This window comes from Schistocerca serialis, chromosome 8 (genome assembly GCF_023864345.2).
Source record: "Schistocerca serialis cubense isolate TAMUIC-IGC-003099 chromosome 8, iqSchSeri2.2, whole genome shotgun sequence".
Classification (NCBI taxonomy): Eukaryota; Metazoa; Arthropoda; class Insecta; order Orthoptera; family Acrididae; genus Schistocerca; species Schistocerca serialis.
The window spans coordinates 60,983,975-61,006,510 of record NC_064645.1 but is presented as its reverse complement, the minus strand read 5'-3'; positions in this window follow the sequence as shown (position 1 = coordinate 61,006,510).

Sequence of the window (22,536 nt, the reverse complement as noted above, 5' to 3'; positions counted from 1 at the left end):
GGTTAAAATTGAACGAGAGCGGTTAAAAAGAACACATACAGACTTCTCGGTGGAAAACTTAAAACCACTCTTCTGCGCCCAGTCATCCAAACGCCTAATCGTAAGTTGCAACTGACGAGTTGTCGTTGCAAGGCTTGAGGAAGAGCAGAACAAAGAGAAATCATCCACAAACAAAGAACACTGGACAGGACTGTTCACTATGGACGTAATGCTACTAATAGCGATGGCAAAGAGAGTCACACTTAAAACGCTACCCTGAGGGACACCATTCTCCTGCTCAAAGCGATCAGACAGGACGTCACCAATTCGGTATCTAAAATATCGTGGCGAGAGGAAAGACTGAATAAAAAGAGGAAGACAACCACGAAAACCCCATTCGTGAAGCTGCTCCAGGATGAGACGCCTCCAAGTGGTATTGTAGGCCTTCTTGATGTCGAAAAATACACCTAGAAGGTGATGACGGCGGAGGAAAGCTTGTTGTATAGCCGCCTCCAGGAGGGCAAGGTTATCGAAGGTGGAACGAAACCTCCTGAACCCACACTGAAAGCGACTAAGGAGTTGCTGGGATTCTAACATCCAGACAAGGCGGCGGTTGACCATCCGCTCCCAGGTCTTCCCTATGCAACTAGTGAGGGCAATACTACAGTAGCTACTTGGGCTCGTGCGGTCTTTCCCAGGTTTTAAGAAAGGGATTAAAACTGCCTCACGCCACACGTCAGGAAAGTGACCCAACGCCCAAATGGCATTAAAAAGTGCGAGGAGGATTTCTCTGTTGCGCATTGTGAGGTGCCATAGCATACTGTAATGGATCCTGTCGTGACCAGGGGATGTGTCACGAGCTCCAGACAATGCAGAATCCAAATCCCACATAGAAAATGGGCAGTTGTAAATTTCATGAGAAGTAGACTGGAAGTCCAGACTACATGTCTCAGCAACGGCTCTATGGCACTGGAAACCTGGATCCTGACTGGTTGTTGCAGTAACTGTGGCAAAATACGCTGCCACAGTCTGGGCAATGTCTCGCGGATCTGTGTGGAGAGTGCCGTTATTCATTACAGCAGCTATGGGGCACCTCCCGCCTCTGCAAGAAATTCTCCTGATCGTCTCCCACACAATGAAACTGTTGGTGGAACGATTAATGGTGTTCAGGAACTGTTGCCATGACCTCTTCTTGCTCTCACGAATAATGCGGCGACATCTTGCCCTCGCCACCCGAAAGGCTGCAAGATTTTCAGCAGTTGGCCGACACTTGAACCGACGCAGAGCTGCACGCCTGGTCCTGATTGCAGAGCGGCATTCGGCACTCCACCAAGGCACAGGTGGCCTCTTCCGGTGGCCCGTGGACTGTGGAATGGATGCCGCAGCAGTGTGGTGGACCGTGTTGGTAATATGATCCGCCCACATCTCAACATTCGCACAGTGTTTGAATTGGGCCAACTGGCTATAAAGTGTCCAGTCAGCTCCACTGAGCACCCATCGTGGTGGTCTCCTTTCGGGGCTCACGCCATCTGGCAGGTGAATCCAGATTGGGAAATGATCACTGCCGTGCAAGTCAGCGACCACTTCCCAGTGAGCACTGGCGGCAAGAACTGGAGAGCAAAGTGAGAGATCAATGGCAGAGAACGACCCAGTCGCTGTGCAGAAATGAGTACTCTGTCCTCCATAGAGCATGTAGGCACAGGATGACAGGAGAAGCCTCTCAATTGCTCTACCCCTGGGGCAGGTAATTGCAGAGCCCCAAAGCACATTGAGGGCATTAAAATCACCACAAATAATGAATGGCTGGGGGAGCTGTGTAAGAAGGTCGGCGAGGGCCGCTTCATCGAGTGCATCATGTGGGGGTAAGTAAAGGGAACATACAGTCAATGGATGACGCAGGTGCACGGACACAGCGACGGCCTATAAAGTCGTCGTAAGTGAGAGAGGCGAGGAGTGGTAGTCAGTCCTGACGAAAATACCTACGCCTCCTCTAGCTCTCTCTCCACGCAGGTCGTCCTTTTTGTGGAGCATATAGCCTCGTATCTCAGGGGAGTATGATGGATTGAAATACGTCTCCTGGAGACATAGGCACAGTGGTCTATCCTGAGATAGGAGACGCAGTTCTTCCACATGCGTCCTGAACCCTTACAAGTTCCACTGAAGTATGGGAGCCATCTATGATGGGGGTAGCACCTTCATCCTGTCTCTCCGACGAGACGGGGAGACCACAGCAGGTGGAGGAGCAGGCGTGGGGTGAGATGATTGCTCCACACATACATCGTATTCCATCAACTCTGGGGAAGAGTCAGAGGAAGCCTCACGTAAAACAACATCCGCATGGTCAGATGGTTTACCACGGGATTTGACCCGCTGGTGCTGCTGTACAGGAGCTTTCTGTGGTTTGGTGGGCTTTGGGGGAGCGGATGTGGGAGTGGTAATTGGCGCACTGGGCTTGGGAACAGCCGCAGCTGTTGGAGGCGCCAGGGGCTGGCCCAAGTTTGCCACTGTACCTTTGTCTGCCAGTCGAGTAGGAGCTACTGGCTCTGAAACACTGGCGGCGTTGCAAGTGCACTGAAAGCTGCAGGTGTTAGTGCCAACACTCACCACCTCGGTCTGCATCGAGGCATCGACTTTTGGAGTAGGCTTCTGAACCAGGGATGCAAAAGTTGTAGCAAATGTTGGAGGTTGCATCGACTTATAGATCTTCTTTGCCTCACCATAGGGGATACGCTTGGTTGTTTTTATTTCCTGGACTTTGCGTTCCTCTAAAAATATTCGGCAGTCCCTACTCCACACAGGGTGGTTGCCAGAGCAATTGATACATCTGGCTGGAGACGAGAAACCAACTCCTTCATGAGCAGCCTTACCACAGTTGCCACAAGTCGCTTCGCCTTTACACCCGAAGGTGGTATGCCCAAAACGCTGGCATTTAAAACAGCACATTGGAGACGGGAAATAATGCCGCACACTAGGGCGAAGGAAGCCAGCTTTAATATGTTCTGGAAGTATCGTGTTACTGAAGGTCAGAATAAAAGAGTCGGATTTCACAAGATTGCCATCAACCCTCTTCATGATATGTTGAACATCAACGATACCTTCCGGAGCCCACTCACGTTGCAGTTCGTCTTTGGGAATGTCGACTAGATCCCGGCATGTCACAACACCTTTGCTATAATTCAAGGTGCTGTGCAGTTCAGTGTCTATGGCATACTCCCCAAGGCATTTAGCAGCTTGCAGGTTAGTGGCTTGCTGGGAAGTGGAAGTTTCCACGAGCAAGGTCCCATTACGCAAACGCTTCACTGATTTTAAGGAGCCACAGATGCCCTCCAGACCCTTTTGTATATAGAAGGGCGAAACTTTCTCAAAACTACCCTCCTTAAGCTTTACAATGAGAAACACATTCTGATTACCAGAATGCATTCTGTTACTAAAGACTTGACTTGTCAAAGATGTGCTGCAGTCAGGGGGACTGACTGCACAAGCCCTCTTCAGAGACTGGGTGTTAGAACCTTCCAGCGGCCCACCCTTTCCGCTGGGAGGAGGAAAAGAGGAATTCGAAGGATCCATCTCGGTCCCACGAGCAGCTAGGGAACTAGAAGTCCACCTAGACAGAGCCCCGTGTGCCTAGGTAAGCCTGATACAACTGGGGTGCGGCAGGTGCCCCAGAGGTTGCCCGCTTGCGATTGTTCCACCCCAACAGCCATGCATCTTATAGGCGCGCAGCACACCGTAAGATTGAGGGGTTTTTATAGAGGTTTACCGTCCTCCCAATCCAGGCAGTCAAGCCAAGATCCCCATTCCCTGAGACACACAACGTTCCACCGCCGCGCCGCACGGTGGTCGCTGAAGTATGCTCAGAGGTTACGGTGACAGGGGACTGGCGGCGCTTACCAGTCCCCAGCTTAGGAACCCCGGGGTCGCCAAGCCCGTACCCAGCAAATGAATGCTGAGCCCCTGGGGGCAATAATATAGCAGGTGGCCGAGGCTGGCTGATTACAAGAATAAAAAAGGATAGTGATGATGATGATGATGATGATGACCATGATGATGATTTATGGTGGAGGGCGCTAAACAGCTAGGCCATCAGCGCCCTTGCATTAATGTTCTACATCTAGACTAGATTAGATTAATACTAGTTCCATGGATCATGAATATGATATTTCGTAATGATGTGGAACGAGTCGAATTTTCCAATGCATGACATAATTAGGTTAATTTAACAACATACTTAAGTTAATATAACAACTTTATTTTTTGGTGTGTTTTTTGTTTTTCTTTATTTTTTTATTTTTATTTTTTTATATTTTTTTCCTTAATTTATATCTAAAAATTCCTCTATGGAGTAGAAGGAGTTGTTATTCAGAAATTCTTTTAATTTCTTCTTAAATACTTGTTGGTTATCTGTCAGACTTTGATACTATTTGGTAAGTGACCAAAGACTTTAGTGCCAGTATAATTCACCCCTTTCTGTGTCAAAGTTAGATTTAATCTTGAATAGTGAAGATCATCCTTTCTCCTAGTATTGTAGTTATGCACACTGCTATTACTTTTGAATTGGGTTTGGTTGTTAATAACAAATTTCATAAGAGAGAATATATACTGAGAAGCTACTGTGAATATCCCTAGATCCTTAAATAAATGTCTGCAGGATGATCTTGGGTGGACTCTAGCTATTATTCTGATTACACGCTTTTGTGAAATAAATACTTTATTCCTCAGTGATGAATTACCCCAAAATATGATGCCATATGAAAGCAATGAGTGAAAATAGGCGTAGTAAGCTAATTTACTAAAATGTTTATCACCAAAATTTGCAATGACCCTTATTGCATAAGTAGCTGAACTCAAACGTTTCAGCAGATCATCAATGTGTTTCTTCCAATTTAATCTCTCATCAATGGACACACCTAAAAATTTGGAATATTCTACCTTAGCTATATGCTTCTGATTAAGGTCTATATTTATTAATGGTATCATACCATTCACTGTACGGAACTGTATGTACTGTGTCTTATCAAAATTCAGTGAGAGTCCGTTTACAAGGAACCACTTAGTAATTTTCTGAAAGACAGTATTGACAATTTCATCAGTTAATTCTTGTTTGTCAGGTGTGATTATTACTATACTTGTATCATCAGCAAAGCGAACTAACTTTGCCTCTTCATGAATATAGAATGGCAAGTCATTAATATATAATAAGAACAACAAAGGACCCAAGACTGATCCTTGTGGAATCCCATTCTTGATAGTTCCCCAGTTTGAGGAATGTGCTGATCTTTGCATGTTATGAGAACTACTTATTTCAACTTTCTGCACTCTTCCAGTTAGGTACTAATTAAACCATTTGTGCACTGTCCCACTCATGCCACAATACTTGAGCTTGTCTAGCACAATTTCATGATTTACACAATCAAAAGCCTTTGAGAGATCACAAAAAATCCCAATGGGTGGTGTTCGGTTATTCAGATTATTCAAAATTTGACTGGTGAAAGCATATATGGCATTTTCTGTTGAAAAACCTTTCTGGAAACCAAACTGACATTTTGTTAGTACTTCATTTTTACAGATATGTGAAGCTACTCTTGAATACATTACTTTCTCAAAAATTTTGGATAAAGCTGTTAGAAGGGAGATTGGACGGTAATTGTTGACGTCAGATCTATCCCCATTTTTATGCAAAGGTATAACAATAGCATATTTCAGTCTATCAGGGAAAATGCCCTGTTCCAGAGAGGTATTACACAGGTGGCTGAGAATCTTACTTATCTGTTGAGAACAAGCTTTTAGTATTTTGCTGGAAATGCCATCAATTCCATGTGAGTTTTTGCTTTTAAGCAACTTTTTATTTTCCTAATTTCAGAGGGAGAAGTGGGTGAGACTTCAATTGTATCAAATTGCATAGGTATGGCCTCTTCCATTAACAGCCTAGCATCTTCTAATGAACACCTGGATCCTACTATATCCACAACATTTAGAAAATGATTATTAAAAATATTTTCAACTTCTGACTTTTTGTTCGTAAAGTTTTCATTCAATTTGATGGTAATACTGTTTTCCTCTGCTCTTGGTTGACCTGTTTCTCTTTTAATAATATTCCAAATTGCTGATTTCAGACATGATACACATACTCCTGGATTTTTTAATATCTTTTCTTAATATAACACAGTAGTTTTTATAATGTTTGATAGTTTCTGGGTCACTACTCTTTCTTGCTGTCAGATACATTTCCCTTTTCCGGTTACAAGATATTTTTATACCCTTAGTAAGCCATGGTTTGTTACAAGGTTTCTTACGAGTATATTTAACTATTTTCTTGGGGAAGCAGTTTTCAAATGCATTTACAAAAATGTCATGAAATAAATTATATTTTAAATTGGCATCAGGTTCACGGTACACCTCATCCCAGTCTAACTGCTGTAGACTTTCCCTGAAATTTGCAATTGTTAAATCGTTGACCGAACGTACTACTTTGGAGGACTGTTTAGTATTGCTGAATGGAGCTATGTCATATATTGTAACTAGCTGTGCACCATGATCAGAAAGACCATTCTCAACAGGCTGAGCATTTATCTGGTTAAACTTATCTTGGTCTATAAAGAAGTTATCTATCAGTGAGCTGCTATCCTTTACCACCCGAGTAGGAAAATCAATAACGGGTGTCAAATTGAAAGAACCGAGTAATACTTCAAGGTCATTTTTCCTATTACCCTCTTTCAGAGAATCTACATTGAAGTCCCCACAAATAATAATTTGCTTCCCCCTGTCTGACAGATAGCACAACAAGGAGTCCAAATCTACGTGGTTACTCTGCAATTCACACTTGAGTGCCTGGCAGAGGGTTCATCGAACCATTTTCATACTACTTCTCTACTATTCCACTATCGAATGGCGCGTGGGAAAAAGAAACACCTAAATCTTACCATTCGAGCTCTCATTTCTCTTATTTTACTCTGATGATCATTTCTCCCTATGTAGGTGAGTGTCTATAAAATACGTTCTCATTCAGAAGAGAAAGTTGGTTATTGAAATTTCGTAAATAGATCTCGCCGCAAAGAAAACCGCCTTTGTTTCAGTGACTGCCACCCCAACTCGAATATCATATCAGTGACACTCTCACCCCTACTGCGTGATAACACGAAGCGGGCTGCCCTCCTTCGTACTTTTCCGATGTCCTCCGTCAATCCTATCTGTTAAGGATCCCACACCGCGCAGCAATATTCCAGCAGAGGACGGACAAGTGTAATGTAGGATATCTCTTTAGTGGGTTTGTCGCATCTTCTAAGTGTTTTGCCCACAAAGCGCAGCCCCTGTTTCGCCTTCCCCACAAAATGATCTATGTGGTCTTTCCAATTTAAGTTGCTCGTAATTCATAGGTATTTAGTCGAATTGACAGCCCTTACATTTGTGCGGTTTATCGTATACCCAAAATTTATCGGATTTCTTTTAGTGCCCATGTGGGTGACCTCGCACTTTTCTTTGTTTAGTGCTAATTGTCACTTTTCGCACCATACAGAAATTCTCTCTAGATCATTTTGTTATTGGAACTGATCGTCTGATGATTTTACTAGACGGTAATTACAGCGTCATCTGCAAACAGTCTAAGGGGGCTGCTCAGATTATCACCTAGGTCATTTATGTAAATCAGGAACAGCAGAGGGCCTATGATACTATCTTGCGGAACGCCAGATAACACTTCTGTTCTACTCGATGATTTACCGTCTATCACTACGAACTTTGACCTCTCTGAGAGGAAATCACGAATCCAGTCACACAACTGCGACGATCCTCCATACGCACACAATGTTTAATAGTCGCTTGTGAGGAACGGTATCAAAAGCCTTCTGGAAATCTAGGAATGTGGAATCGATCTGAGATCCCTTGTCGACAGCACTCATTACTTCATGGGAATAAAGAGCTAACTGTGTTGCACAAGAACGATATTTTCTGAATTCGTGTTGGTTATGTATCAATAAGTCATTTTCTTCAAGGTGATTCATAATGTTCGAGTACAGTATATGCTCCAAATTCCTACTGCAAATTGAGGTCAGTGATATGGGTCTGTAATTCAATGGGTTACTCCTATTTCCTTCCTTGAATATTGGTGTGACCTGTGCTACTTTCCAGTCTTTAGGAACAGTCCTTTCGTCAAGTGAGCGGTTGTATATGATTGCTAAGAAAAGCGCTATTGAGTCTGCATAATCTGAAAGGAACCTGATTGGTATACCACTGGACCGGAAGACTTGCCTTCGCTACACCTAAGATATCTACTTTTATGTCACTCATGCTAACAGCTCTTCTGGTTTCGAATTCTGGAATATTTACTTCATCTTCTTTCGTGAAGGAATTACGGAAAACTGTATTAAGTAACTCCGCTTTAGTGGCACCTTCATCGGAAACATTTCCATCGTTATCGCGCAGTGACGGTATTGAATGTTTCTTACCACTGGTGTACTTTACATACGACCAGAATCTCTATGGGTTTTGCTACCATATTTTGAGACAATTTTTCATTGTGGAAACTATTAAAAGCATCTCTCATTGATGTCCGCACTAAATTTCGAGCTTCCGTGAAACTTAGCCAGTTTTAGGAATTTTGCATTCTTCTGAATTTGGCATGCTTTGTACGTTGCTTCTGCAACAGTGTTCTGACGTGTTTTGTGTACTATGGTAGATCAATCCCGTCTCTTATTAACCTATGCGGTATGAATCTATCTATTGCTATCGATACTGTATCTTTGAATTTGAGCCATATCTGGTCTAAACTTACATAATTAGCTTGGATGGATGGATGGATGGATCGATGGAGAGGGTTGTATGGGGGCACGACGGCAAGGCCTTCAGCGCCTGCTCAGTAACAGATTGAGATGGGTGTCAAGAAAAGACTCAGAACAATAAGATAAAACAGAACGTAAGACACAGAAAACAAGCTTGAAAAAATATGTGCTTACCCACACCGAAGCGTGGAACGAAGTATGCCGTCAGCACTAAAACATGGACAACACAGGAAGAAAGTGGTAGAGGGAGCTAAAACAATATAGCAGATGGAAGTGGCTGGCTGACCGCAAGGAAAAAAGGGAGGAGCCAGCCACTCTGCAATACACTAAAACCTCCAGCCTAAAAGTTTAGGCCAGAGTCCAGACACATCACAAAACTTTAAAACCCTAGACACATACATCTCATTATTAGCTAAAACACAGGGCAGATCCCCATCAACTTGTGCTTCTGCCCTTGCAGCACGGTATAAAATGCAGTCTGTTAAAATGTGGCGGACAGAGATGTGCACACCACAAGCAGCACAAAACGGGGGATCCTCCCGCCGTAATAGAAAGCTGTGTGTGAGAGGACAGTGCCCAATCCGAAGACGTGTGAGGTCACTTCTTCCCGCCTGAGCAACCAGCAGGAGGAACGCCACGGCCAAGTTGTTGACTTCACCAACTGCACTTTATTGGCCGTCACCGCCAGCCATTCTTCCTTCCACAACTCCATGCACTTCTTGAGGAGTGCAGAAATGACAGACTGTAAGGGAATAGGACACTGGACCACATCCTGCTCTCTGCAGGCCTCTTTGGCAGCCCAATCGGCCTGTTCATTGCCCGATATTCCTACATGACCAGGCACCCAGCAGAAGGACACTTCCTTACCCCGCCGTTGGAGCAAGTACAGTTGGTCATATATCAGCTGGACCATCTCCTCAGATGGGTACAGATTCTGCAGTGATTGTAAGGCACTAAGAGAATCGGAGCAGAGGAGAAATCGATTGCCCCGAACACGATTCATCTGCTTCAGTGCCTTTAGGGTCGCGTGGAGCTCCACTTCGAAAACGGTATATTCATCAGGGAGGCGAATCCGGGTAACACGATCAGGGAACACTACAGAACAGCTAAGGAAATTCTCCCGTTTGGAGCCATCAGTGTAAACGACGGTAAAACCGTGATGCGCATCTAAAACGTTAAAAAACTGAGATTGGAATGTAATATCTGGTGTACTATCTTTCTTAAAACTAGTGAAATCTAAAATAATTCTGGGTCTCCGGAGGAGCCAAGGTGGAAATCTGCTCCAACCGCCACGGAAAACATGAAGACCAGCCATATCTATCGCAGAGAGGCTATCCTGTGCGCGAATCCCTTAGGGCCGCGTCGCTCGTTCCTGGTTATAAAATAGCCGTGCCAGAGGAGGCTGAGCCACGGTATGGTATGCAGGTGTGTACGGTGTGGACAAAGTTTTATACTCCTGGCGTACCGTAAGTAGCCACCGCCGCATTATGAAGTGGCGGTTCACCAGCCTCTGCACAGAGGCTTGGTATGGGCTATTTCTGAATGCCCTAGTGGCCAACTGAAGCCCATCATGGTGCGCAACGTCCAAAATCTGTAATTAAGAAGGCCTCGCAGACCCACACACTGTGCATCCATAATCGAGTCAAGATCGCACAAACGCCCTGTAAAACTGGAGCAGACAAGTCCTGTCGGCTCCCCATGTACTGACGCTAAGACACTTTAAAATACTTAAAGCATTAAATGACCGTCGTTTCAGGTCCTTAAGATGAGGTAACCACGTAAGCTTCGAGTCAAATATGAGCCCCAGAAATCTCACTGTGTCTTTAAAGGGATGGAGACTCTCTCATAGGAAGGCATCAAGGGAATTTTTGTATGCTGTTTTAAATAGATACATTTTGCGTTTATTTTTAGTGGTTTTGGTTGATATGGTTTTGAGCCTCGCTACAATGACCTTGTGTTCACTAATCCCTGTGTCCGTCATGACGCTCTCTGTTAGATCAGATTATTTGTGGCTAAGAGGTCACGTGTGTTTTCGCAACCATTTACAATTTGTGTGGGCTCATTGTTCAAAGTAATTCTCAGAGAAAGCATTTAGTACAATTTCGGAAGATGTTTTCTGTCTACCACCGGCTTTGAACATGTATTTTCGCCAACAAATAGAGGGTAGATTAAAGTCTGCACCAATTATAACTGAATGAGTGGGGTTCTTATTTGTAGTGAGAATCAAGTTTTCCTTGAACCGTTCAGCTGTTATATCATCTGATCTGAGTCGGGGAGGGGGGGGGGGGGGTGGTCGGTAGAAGGAGCCAATTATTATTTTGGTACGGCTGTTGTTGAGTATAACCTCTACCCATACTAATTCGCAGGAACTATCTATTTCAACTTCACTACAAGATAAACTACTACCAACAGATACAAATACATCACCACTTAATTTATTTAATCTATCCTTCATGAACACGGTAGTGGTGTATTTAACGTGGACTTCGTATGTATGAAGAGTTTACTTTTTGTTGCTGCTGTGGCCATTGCTGTCTCGTTTGTGCGCGCGCGTGTGTGCGTGTGTGTGTGTGTGTGTGTGTGTGTGTGTGTGTAACACTGCGAGACTTCCATGTCCGGGGACACTTCAAATGCCTCTGAGCGCTATGGGACTTAACATCTGAGGTCATCAGTCCCCTAGAACTTAGAACTACTTAAACCTAACTAACCTAAGGACATCACACACATCCATGCCCGAGGCAGGATTCAAACCTGCGACTGTAGCAGTCGCGCGGTTCCGGACTGAAGCGCCTAGAATCGTTCGGTCACCGTGGCCGACCCCGGGGACACTGATGGATCTAGTCCACCATCGACGTCGCACTAGGATTGTATTTTGTAGCCCAAAGTTTTCCCGATATATGGAGTTGGTTCACGTGTAGTGGTCGATATGTCTGTCGCATCTGCCTTTCTCACATTTGAAGGAATGTCATTATTAATGCACTGGTAAGTTTTCGTGGCAAACACATCAGTGTGGTATCTACGCAGTGTGTATCTTTAGAATTCTATGAATCAGTCGACATTATCTTACTAGGCACGACGATACTCAGAGTTTCCCGTGGTTAATGTACGAGACTTACAGTAATGTTGCATTTCGTTGCAGGGTTTATTTTGTTTAGACATCGTAAGTAATGTTTATCCACAAAGGAGTCCACAGATTTCATTTGGTGAGCATATAGGTGTGTGCGAGTTACGACTGGTTTGCCTAGGTGCTCCACAGGGATATTATGAAGGGTGGGGAGGGGAGCGCTTGGCCCTTACTCTGCTAGCAACATTAATCTGCAAGGGTGTCGGCGAGTTAAGACAGGTTCTGCTGTAGTAAGATGCCCTCTTCCTGAATGACTGAGCGTCATTTGTGACAGCTACTGTATCGGCAATGACAGCATATCATACATTGTGTAAATTTCCCTACCATGCTTGGGGAAATGGTCTGGTGTAGTTTAGGTAGACATGTGGAGTCCCCCCATTCGCGACCTGGTGTCCATGATCGTAACAGGAGCTTCATACCGTACCAGCATTATCTGGTGAATAAAGCGAGGAGAGTGGTGTCTTTTTGTAGCAGTTTTTGATATTTCAACCTGCTTATTGGGGTCTCTGTGTCGATATTACCGCAAGTGGGAGATTCCTCGTCCAGAACTGATATAGCAGTAATGTCATCCTACAGGCAGGAGAGGATTATACCGCCACTTTCTCTGTAATTTGTGGGCACTGCGTCCGCGATCGTATTCCAAACATCGGCGCTCGCGGCTACATAGGGGCCATCTGCTCTCCAGCGGGCGACATGATTTTCGCTGGTGTTGTTGCCGATACTGATCGCCTCTCTACAGGAGTATCTTGCAGCGCTGTGTTACACATACAGTATCTTGGCTTGGAAGCATCAGAGTTTTACTACGTCGTCACACAATCTAATAATTCAGTGCGGTATTTCTTATACAATATCTTTGGTTAAAATCGGTATTGCTTATAGAATTCTCTATGACGTCATCGATATGACGTACTATCTCTACCATTGTGTTTGTTTCTAAAACAAACTATGACGTAACACACACACACACACACACACACACACACACACACACACACACACACACACACACACACACTAGTAATAGAGTGGTGGCTTAGTAGGGAGACATAAACCAGGGCAATGCTGAGATCATAATCACGTCGATGCGATGCGACGTCATGACGCGACATCGTCGCATGACACGACATAATGTTGACGCGATGTTGAAACATAACTTGTGTAAGAGGGTAAAAAGCGTAAAACTGTGGAAAACAGAGTAATTATATGTGTCTGGATATGGCATCTGCTGGTGCCTCGGAAATGAAAGAAAGGCTACAGGCCATGGGGATATCGGCGTGGAAGCACCGAGTCCAGTTTGAGGATACTAAGAATTAATGTTTATTTACTTATAAAGAAATTAAGGGACCTTCCTATTGGTGGGGAGGCTTGTGTGCCTCAGCGATAGAGACAGCCGTACCGTAGACGTCACAATAATTGAGCGGTATCTGTTGAGAGACCAGACAAACATGTGGTTCCTGAAGACGGGCAGCAGCCTTTTCAGTAGTTGTAGGGGCAAAAGTCTGGATGATGGACTGATCTGGCCTTGTAACATTAACCAAAACTGCCTTGCTGTGCTAATACTCTGAACGACTGGAAGCAAGGGGAAACTACAGCCGTAACTTTTTCCGAGGACATGCACCTTTAGGGCTGTATGGGTAAATGATGATTGCGTCCTCTTGGATAAAACATCCCAGAGGTGAAATAGTGCCCCATTCGGATCTCCGGTTGGGGCAACTCAGGAGGACATCGTTATTAAGAGATAGAAAAATGGCGTTCTACGGAGCAGAGCTTGGAACGTCAGATAACTCAATCGGGCATGTAGGTTAGAAACTTTAAAAAGGGAGATGGATAGGTTAAAATTAGATATAGTGGGAATGAGTGATGTTCGTTGTTGGAAGGAATAAGACTTCTGGTCAAGAGAGTACAGGGTTATAAATACAAAGTCAAATAGGGGTAATGCAGGAATAGGTTTAATAATGAATAAAAAATAGGGGGACGGATAAGCTACCATGAACAGCATAATGAACGCAATATTATAGCCAAAATAGACCCGAAGCCCACGCCTACCACAGTAGTAAAAGTTTGTACGCCAACTAGCTCCGCTGACGATGAAGAAATGTACGATGCGATAAAAGAAATTATTCAGATAGTGAAGGGAGGCGAAAATTTAATAGTCATGGGTGACTGGAATTCGGTACAAGGAAAAGGAAGAGAAGGTAACGTAGTAGGTGAATATGGACTGGGAGTAAGGAATGAAAGAGGAAGCCCCTGGTAGAATTTTCCGTAGAGCATAACGTAATCATAACTAACACTTTGTTTAAGAATAGTGAAAGAAGGTTATGTATGTGGAAGAGGCCTGGGGACACTGAAAGATTTCAGATTGAGTATATAATTACAAGACAGAGATTTAGGAACCAGGTTTTTAAATTGCAAGACATTTCCAGGGGCATAACTGGACTCTGGCCACAGTTTATTGGTTATGAACTGTAGATTAAAACTCAAGAAACTGCAAAATGGTAGGAATTTAAGGAGATGGGACCCGGATCAATTGAAAGAAGCAGAGGTTGTAGAGAGTTTCAGAGAGAGCATTAGGGAACATCGACAAATACAGGGGACAGTAATACAGCAGAAGAAGAATGGGTAGCTTTGAGAGATGAAACAGAAAATGCCGCAGAGAATCAAATAGGTAACATAAGAGATATTGAATACAATTGATGAAAGTAAATATATAAAAATGTAGTAAATGGAGCAGGCGAAAAGGAATACAAGATTAAATGGGAGATATGATACTGCGTGAAGAGTCTGACAGAGCACTGAAAGACGTAAGCTGAAACAAGGACCCGGGAGTAGACAACATTCCATTAGAACTTCTGATAGCCTTGGGAGAGCCAGCCCTGACAAAACTCTACCATCTGGTGAGCAAGATGTATGAGACAGGCGAAATACCCTCAGACATCAAGAAGAATATAATAATTCAAATCCCAAAGAAAGCAGGTGTTGACAGACGTGAAAATTATCGAACTATCAGTTTAATAACCCATGGCTGCAAAATACTAACACGAATTCTTTACAGACGAATGGAAAAACTGGTAGAAGCCGACCTCAGGGAAGATCAGTTAGGATTCCGTAGAAATGTTGGAACACGTGATTAAATACTGACCCTACGACTTATCTTAGAAATAGATTAAGGAAACGAAAACCTACGTTTCTAGCATTTGTAGACTTGGTTAAAGCTTTTGACAATGTTCACTGGAATACTTTCTTTCAAATTCTGAAGATGGCAGGGGTAAAATGCAGGGAACGAAAGGCCGTTTACAATTTGTGCAGAAAGCAGATGGCAGTTATAAGAGTCGAGGGGCATGAAAGGGAAGCAGTGGTTGGGAAGGGAGTGAGACAGGGTTATAGCCTATCCCCGATGTAATTCAATCTGTATATTGAGCAAGCAGTAAAGGAAACAAAAGAAAAATTTAGAGTAGGAATTAAAATCCATGGAGAAGAAATAAAAACTTTGAGGTTCGTCGACGACATTGTAATTCTGTCTGAGACAGAAAAGGACCTGCAAGAGCAGCTGAACGGAATGGACAGTGTCTTAAAAGGAGGGTACAAGATGAACATCAACAAAAGCAAAACGAGGATAATGGATTGTAGTCGAATTAAATCGGGTGATGCTGAGGGTATTAGATTAGGAAATGAAGCTCTTAAAGTAGTAAATGAGTTTTGCTATTTGGGGAGCAAAATAACTGATGATGGTCGAAGTAGAGAGGATATAAAATGTAGACTGGCAATGGCAAGGAAAGCATTTCTGAAGAAGAGAAATTTGTTAATATCGAGTATATATTTAAGTGTCAGGAAGTCGTTTCTGAAAGTATTTGTATCGCGTGTGGCCACATATGGAAGTGAAACGTGGACGATAAATAGTTTGGACAAGAAGGGAATAGAAGCTTTCGAAATGTGGTGCTACAGAAGAATGCTGAAGATTAGATGGGTGGATCAGATAACTAATGACGAGGGTTTGAATAGCATTAGGGAGAAGAGAAATTTGTGGCACAACTTGACTAGAAGAAGGGATCGGTTGGTAGGACATGTTCTGAGGCATCAAGGGATCACCAATTTAGTATTGGAGGGCAGCGTGGAGGGTAAAAACCGTAGAGGGAGACCAAGAGACGAATACACCAAGCAGATTCAGAAGGATGTAGGTTGCAGTAGGTACTGAGAGATGAAGAAGCTTGCACAGGATAGAGTAGCATGGAGAGCTGCATCAAACAAGTCTCAGGACCGAAGACCACAACAACAACAACAGTAATGTAGTTTTTTAATTATGAGTGCTAGCAGCAATAGGTAAGAAGAAGAGAGGAAATCAAGCAGACCTATAGCTGCACTTCAGGTTAACTCTTCAAGAGCAAAAATTGATAATAACGTCAGTGAAGGTACTTTCAGGTGTGGATAAGCTACTTTCGGCGCAAGAAGTATACCACAGAGCAATGGACAACCAGTTTTAAGTTCTTATTGTGCTGAATGCTGTTCAAACAGACACAGATGGCTTGTCTATTGGTGCACAGCTCATAAGTAGTAAATTCTGTGACAACATTTCCGTATTTATGCTGCTTGTGTTGAAAACCAAAAATCCATCTGTTAATTTGCTGAAGAAGAATAGACTACAAGAAACTTGTAAGTCAGTCACAATAAAACTAGTTGATTATTTCATCTATCAGCTGTTGAAAGAGGCGCTGATGCGCTATGGGCTGGAATACTAAAGTGACTGACCGGTAGTAGACAGAGAATCGTGTGAGACTGTTGTAAGTGCCTTATCCGAAAATTGCCTTGAGCAGTCAATCAGAGAATCAACTCATGAATATAACATCTTAGAGCTGCTGGTGACAAACAGAAGCGAAATTTTCAACTAAGCGTACGATAGCGAATCAGTAATCATAAGGCCGTTACAGCATCACTAAACACGAGTGTATATAGGAATACAAAAAAAGGTAGGAAGATCTACCTGTGTAACAAGAGCGAGAAAACGTTGATCTCAGATTACCTGACAGGTCGTCATGAAAATTTCATCTCCAGCACTGACAGTGTTGAGCATCAATAGACAATGTTCAAGAGCGTCGTACAACACGATTTAGACAAGGTATGTACCAAGCAGAATTATAAGCTATGGAAAAGACCCACCGTGGCGTGACAACGGTGCTAGGAAGCTGATACGAAAGCAAAGAGAGCTTCACAGCAAATTTAAGCGTAGCGGAAGCCTCACGGAAAACAAAATGTAAGGAAGCTGAAATTAGCGTAAGGAAGACTATGCTTGCAGCGTTCAACGAATATGACAGTAAAACTCTATCCACCAACTTGATAGGAAATCGTAAGAAGTTCCAGTCTTCCGATAAATCAGTATACGGATCGAAGCCATCTGTCCAGACACTCTGTGCCCATAATGACACTGAAACATACAATGACACAGCAAATGCTGAAATAGTAAACTTCTTTCGAAACTGTTCCCACGAACGACGAATGACAGATTTGGAAACAAGTGACCGACGGATAGAGAAGTAACGCTGGTCAGAGGAAAGGCCACTGGACCTGATGTGACACCAGTTGGATTTTACCCACAGTACAGGAAAGAACGAACCCCTCTTCTAACACCAGTGTACCGTAGGTCTCTAGAGGACCGATGCACTCCTAATTATTGTAAAAAGTGCGCTGATCATCCCCATCTTCAAGGACGGTCGTCAAACAGACACACAAAACTACAGGCCTATGTCTATGACCCCAGCCTGTCGTCGGATTTTGGAACATGTTATAAGCTCGCGCGCTACAAAATTTATGGAGACCGAAAACCTCTGTAGGAACCAACATAGATTCCGTAGACAAAGACTGTGTGAAATCGAGGTCGCTCTGTTCCGCCACGATGCCCAGAAAGCAGCAGACACAGGTGCCCAGGTAGGTAGACGCTGTGTTCCCTGACGTACGGAATGCACTCGATGCAGTTCCGCATTGCCGCCTAGTGAACAAACGTGACTTGACTGAAGAGTTTCTAGCTAACAGAACAGAGCAGGTAATTCTGAATGGAGAGAGGTCTTCAGACTTAAATGTACGCTAACTTCGGGCGTGGCTCAGGGGAATTTTATAGGACCATGACTTTTCAAAACATACAGTGACAGCAAAAATACCGAAACATCAAAAGCAGTTGTGCGACAAAACAAAAGTTAGTAGGTGTGTTTCAACATCTGAAATCTATTCAGATTTCGTGCCAGTCCCATGACTGTAATAGCGCCACTATGAGGATGTAAATGAGGTTTGCTTTAAATACACGCTCTAGCGGTAGTGAGCGTTAGTTCCCTTTGAGAATGGACTTGGTGAGCTGATGCTAATGAAGAGTACCTTTAAAGACACAAAGACGCCCTTTTCATCACCTCACTGAGTTTGAATGAGATCGTGTAAGAGGGCTATAAAAGCGGGATGTTGCTTATCTGGTATTGCAGAAAAACTTGGCAGGAATGTAGTCACTGTAGATGACTGCTGGCAGCGGTGGTCACGAGAAGACCGTGCTCTAAGTGGCCACGTGGCACCGACGAGAAGGAAAACATTGTGTCCGGCTGGGGTGCCATTTAGTATGATATACATACCGCTATAGTAATCCAGCATACTTTACAGAGTCGACGTGTTGTCCGAGCCTGCTCGGTCACCAAATCTGTCTCCAACCGAACACATATGGGACACCATCGGACGACAACTCCAGCGTCATCCACAAAAGCATTAACCGTCCCTGTATTGACCCAACTAGTGCAACAGGCATGAAACTCCATTCTACAAACTGATATCTGGCGCGTGTACAACACAATGTGTGCATGTTTCCATGCTTGCATTTAACATTTTGGCGGTTACATCGGTTATTTATTTATTTATTTATTTATCGTGTCAAAAGTACAGAAATGTCAAAAAATATGTATAAGTGTTGATATAATGTTACACAAAAGTAGAGCAAATATCGGACATTTCAAGTGCATTTGGTGTAGCTCTCATAAGGTCTCACGGTGCACGTGGTTGGTGATGAGGAACACTGAAGGAATTGCCCGTAGTCTGCTCAACGCCACACTGGCAAAGAACTGAGTCCACAGAGAAACCCCAAGTCCGCAGAGTGGTCTTGCATCTCGTTTGTTTGATCGTAATCTACTGAGAGACCTCCATATTGACCACTTCCCCGAATGTCCAGGGGAAGTTCTTCCTTTGGAGCCATCCATTCTGCCAAATACCAACATTTCTCCCGCCATCGCGAGATCCTTGCCGCATGTGGATTCTCAATGAGAGCCTCAGTAGTTGTCAAGCAGCTACCTTACGTCTGATTTCAGGAGGAACTATGCCAGCGAGGAAGTGGACTTTGTCCATAGGAGCAGGTCTTAAGCAACCCGTGATAATCCGGCAACACTCATTCAGAGCCACACCTACTTTCCTGGCATGACTGGACTTGTACCACACCGAACATCCAGATTCAGCTGTGGAATGACGTTGAGCAAGCGCGCTTGAGCGCACAGTGTACGGATTAGCACGCCATGATGTACCTGTTAATTTTCGCACTATGTTATTTCTGGCTGCCAGTTTCTGTTTGGTGTTTAGGCAATGCTTTTTATATGTTAGTGCAAGATCCAGGGTTACTCCAAGATATTTGGGAGTAAGTTTATATTCGAGTACGAGGCCTCCCCAGGATATATTTAAGGATCTATTTGCCTCTTTATTCTTCAGGTGGAAAGCGCAGATCTGAGTCTTCGCACGATTAGGTTTCATGTAATCCCCGTAATAGTAAACAGTGAATTCTTCCAAATATTTTTATAACGTATCTTGTACAGCCTCAAAACTGTCAGCCTTAGTAGTGATAGCGCAGTTATCAGCATAAATAAAGTTTAGAGTTCTTTCAGGGATAGGTTGATCGTTGGTATAGGTGTTGAATAATAGCGGCACAAACACGCTGCCTTGTGGTAGCTCATTGTTCTGAGTTCTCCATCTACTTTTCTTACCCTGAATTTCCACAAAAAATCTGCGTTTCTGGAGAACGTTTCTAATAATGCACGTGAGTGTGAAGTCTTTAGTTATATCATAAACTTTATTCAGAAGTAGCCGATGGTTGATCGTATCGTAAGCTGCGGATAGATTGATAAAGACAGCACCTGTAATGAGCCGTTTCTCGTGCCCATCTTCGATATGTTGTGTTAAGTTTAATATCTGAGACGTGCAACTTTTCCCTTCTCTGAAACCTGCTTGCTGTCGTATTAGAAGAGGCTTCACCTTTCTAATCATTCTCTGAAGAATGAGCCTCTCCAGTATTTTGTAAGAGGTGGCAGAGTAAGGAGATAGGTCAATAATTTTTGGGATCTTTCCTATCCCTACCTGGTTTCGGTGTGGCAATTACTCTTTCTTTTCGTCATACTTCAGGGATCTTGCATTCTCTAATACAGTTGTTCATAAATTCCATTAACCAAAGCATTGTAGCAGGACCAAAATTCTTGATTTTTTTCAGCTCTAATGTCACGCAATACTGCTGCTTTTCCCAATTTACGTTTATTCAGGGCTGAATTCACTTCTACAAGAGAGAGAGAAGGAGATAAGATACTATTCTCTTGATCCGTTTCCCTGAATAATTGTTTCCTCTCTATATTTCTGGGTTTAGTTATTAATGTACCAGCATTTCACATTTGCAAAGGCTTATCTCACGTTTACATTAACTTGTGATCTAGCGATGTTAATCACTTACATATGTTATGTACACAGATGTATTACCGAACTTTCATTACCATCCCTTAATTGTCTATTAATGTTGCAACTTTTTCCCCTACAGTGTTTATGTAAATGGCCTAGGAGATAACGTCAGAGATTCCATGAGGGTTTACACAGATTATGCTATTGTATACAGAACAATCGCGATGCTAGAAAATTGTACGGAAATTTAGAGGATCGACGCTTTTTGTAGGGAGCGGAACTGACCCTCAACATAAACAAATGTAATATATTGGGAATACATAGACAGAGAGACACTTCATTGTACGATTAGCATGAGAGCATAATGGCGGTTCTCGTCAGTGTTAGAAATAATAAACAGTTTACTTCCGTTTTTCCATGTGCCTCATTTTCATTTGGTTGTTCTTTACAGATTCAATAACTAGAAAGTGTTAAATCAAATTGGGAAGTAAACATATACTGCAGAACTTGGCCAAAAGACGGGATCAGTTATAGAACCCATCTTGTGGCATCAAGGATTCGTCAAGTTGGTAATGCAGGGGATCACAGACAGTAGAAACTGTAGGGGAGTCATAGGCACGAATGCAGTGAGGATGTTCAAATGGTTATACGAGCTCCGTCAGTCAACTGCCAAATTTTTATTTCTTCTCTCAGAACTTTAATTACCATTGCAAATGTCTGCCGGAGTCATTTCTCGTCTTCTTCAGTGTACAGACTGTACAACGTCAGGATATGCTACAACCCAGTCTCAATCCGTTCTGAACCACTGCTTGCCATTCATGTCGTTTGACTCTTGCAACTTCAGTCTGGATTCTTTACAAGTTATAAATAACATGTTGCTTCTTGTATGTGTCTCCCTACCTTCAAGATTCCAAACAATGTATTCCAGTCAACACTGTCAAAAGCTTTCTCTAAATCTAAAAATGCTATAAACGAGGATTTTCCTTTCTTAAAAAAGGTGTACTAGCTCGAGTAGGACTAACAAAATAAGGCGTTCATTATTGTTAACACTAATCATGTATATGTATCCTGTAAACTGACTCGTTCCACATCAGTTCAGTAAAAAAATGGTTGAAATGACATATGGAACACTTAACTAACTAACTGACATACACTATATGATCAAAAGTATACAGACACCTGGCTGAAAATGACTTAGAAGTTCGTGGCGCTCTCCATCGGTAATACTGGAGATCAGTATAGTGTTGGCCCACCCTTAGCCTTTATGATAGCTTCTACTCTCGCAGGCATTCGTTCAATCAGATGCTCGCAGGTTGCTTTGGGAGTGGCAGCCCATTCTTCACAGAGTGCTGCACTGAGGAGAGGTATCAATGTCGGACGGTGACATCTGGCACGAGGTCGGCGTTCCAAAACACCCCAAAAGTGTTCCATTGGATTCACGTAAGGACTCTGTGCACTCCAGTACATTACAGGGATGTTATTGTCGTGTAGCCACTCCGCCACTGCCGTGCATTATGAACAGGGCCCGATCATGTTGAAAGATACCATCCCCGAATTGCTCCTCAGCAGTGGAAAGCAAGAAGGTGCTTAAAACATCAATGTAGGCCTGTGCTGTTATAGTGGCACACAGAAGAACAAGGGGTGCACGCCCCCTCCGTGAAAAACACGACCGCACCATTACACCACCGCCTACGAATTTTACTGTTGGCACTACACACGCTGGAAGACAACATTCACCGGGCACTCGCCATTCCCACACCCTGACCTCGGATCGACACATTGTGTACCGTGATTCGTCACTCCACACAACGTTTTTCCTCTGTCCAATCGTTCAATGTTTACGCTCCTTAGACCAAAGGAGGCGCCCTTTGGCATTTACTGGCGTGATATGTGGCTTATTAGCAGAATCTCGACAATGAAATCCAAGTTTTCTCACCTCCAGCCCAACTGTCATACTACTTCCAGTGGAACCTGATGCAGTTTGGAATTCCT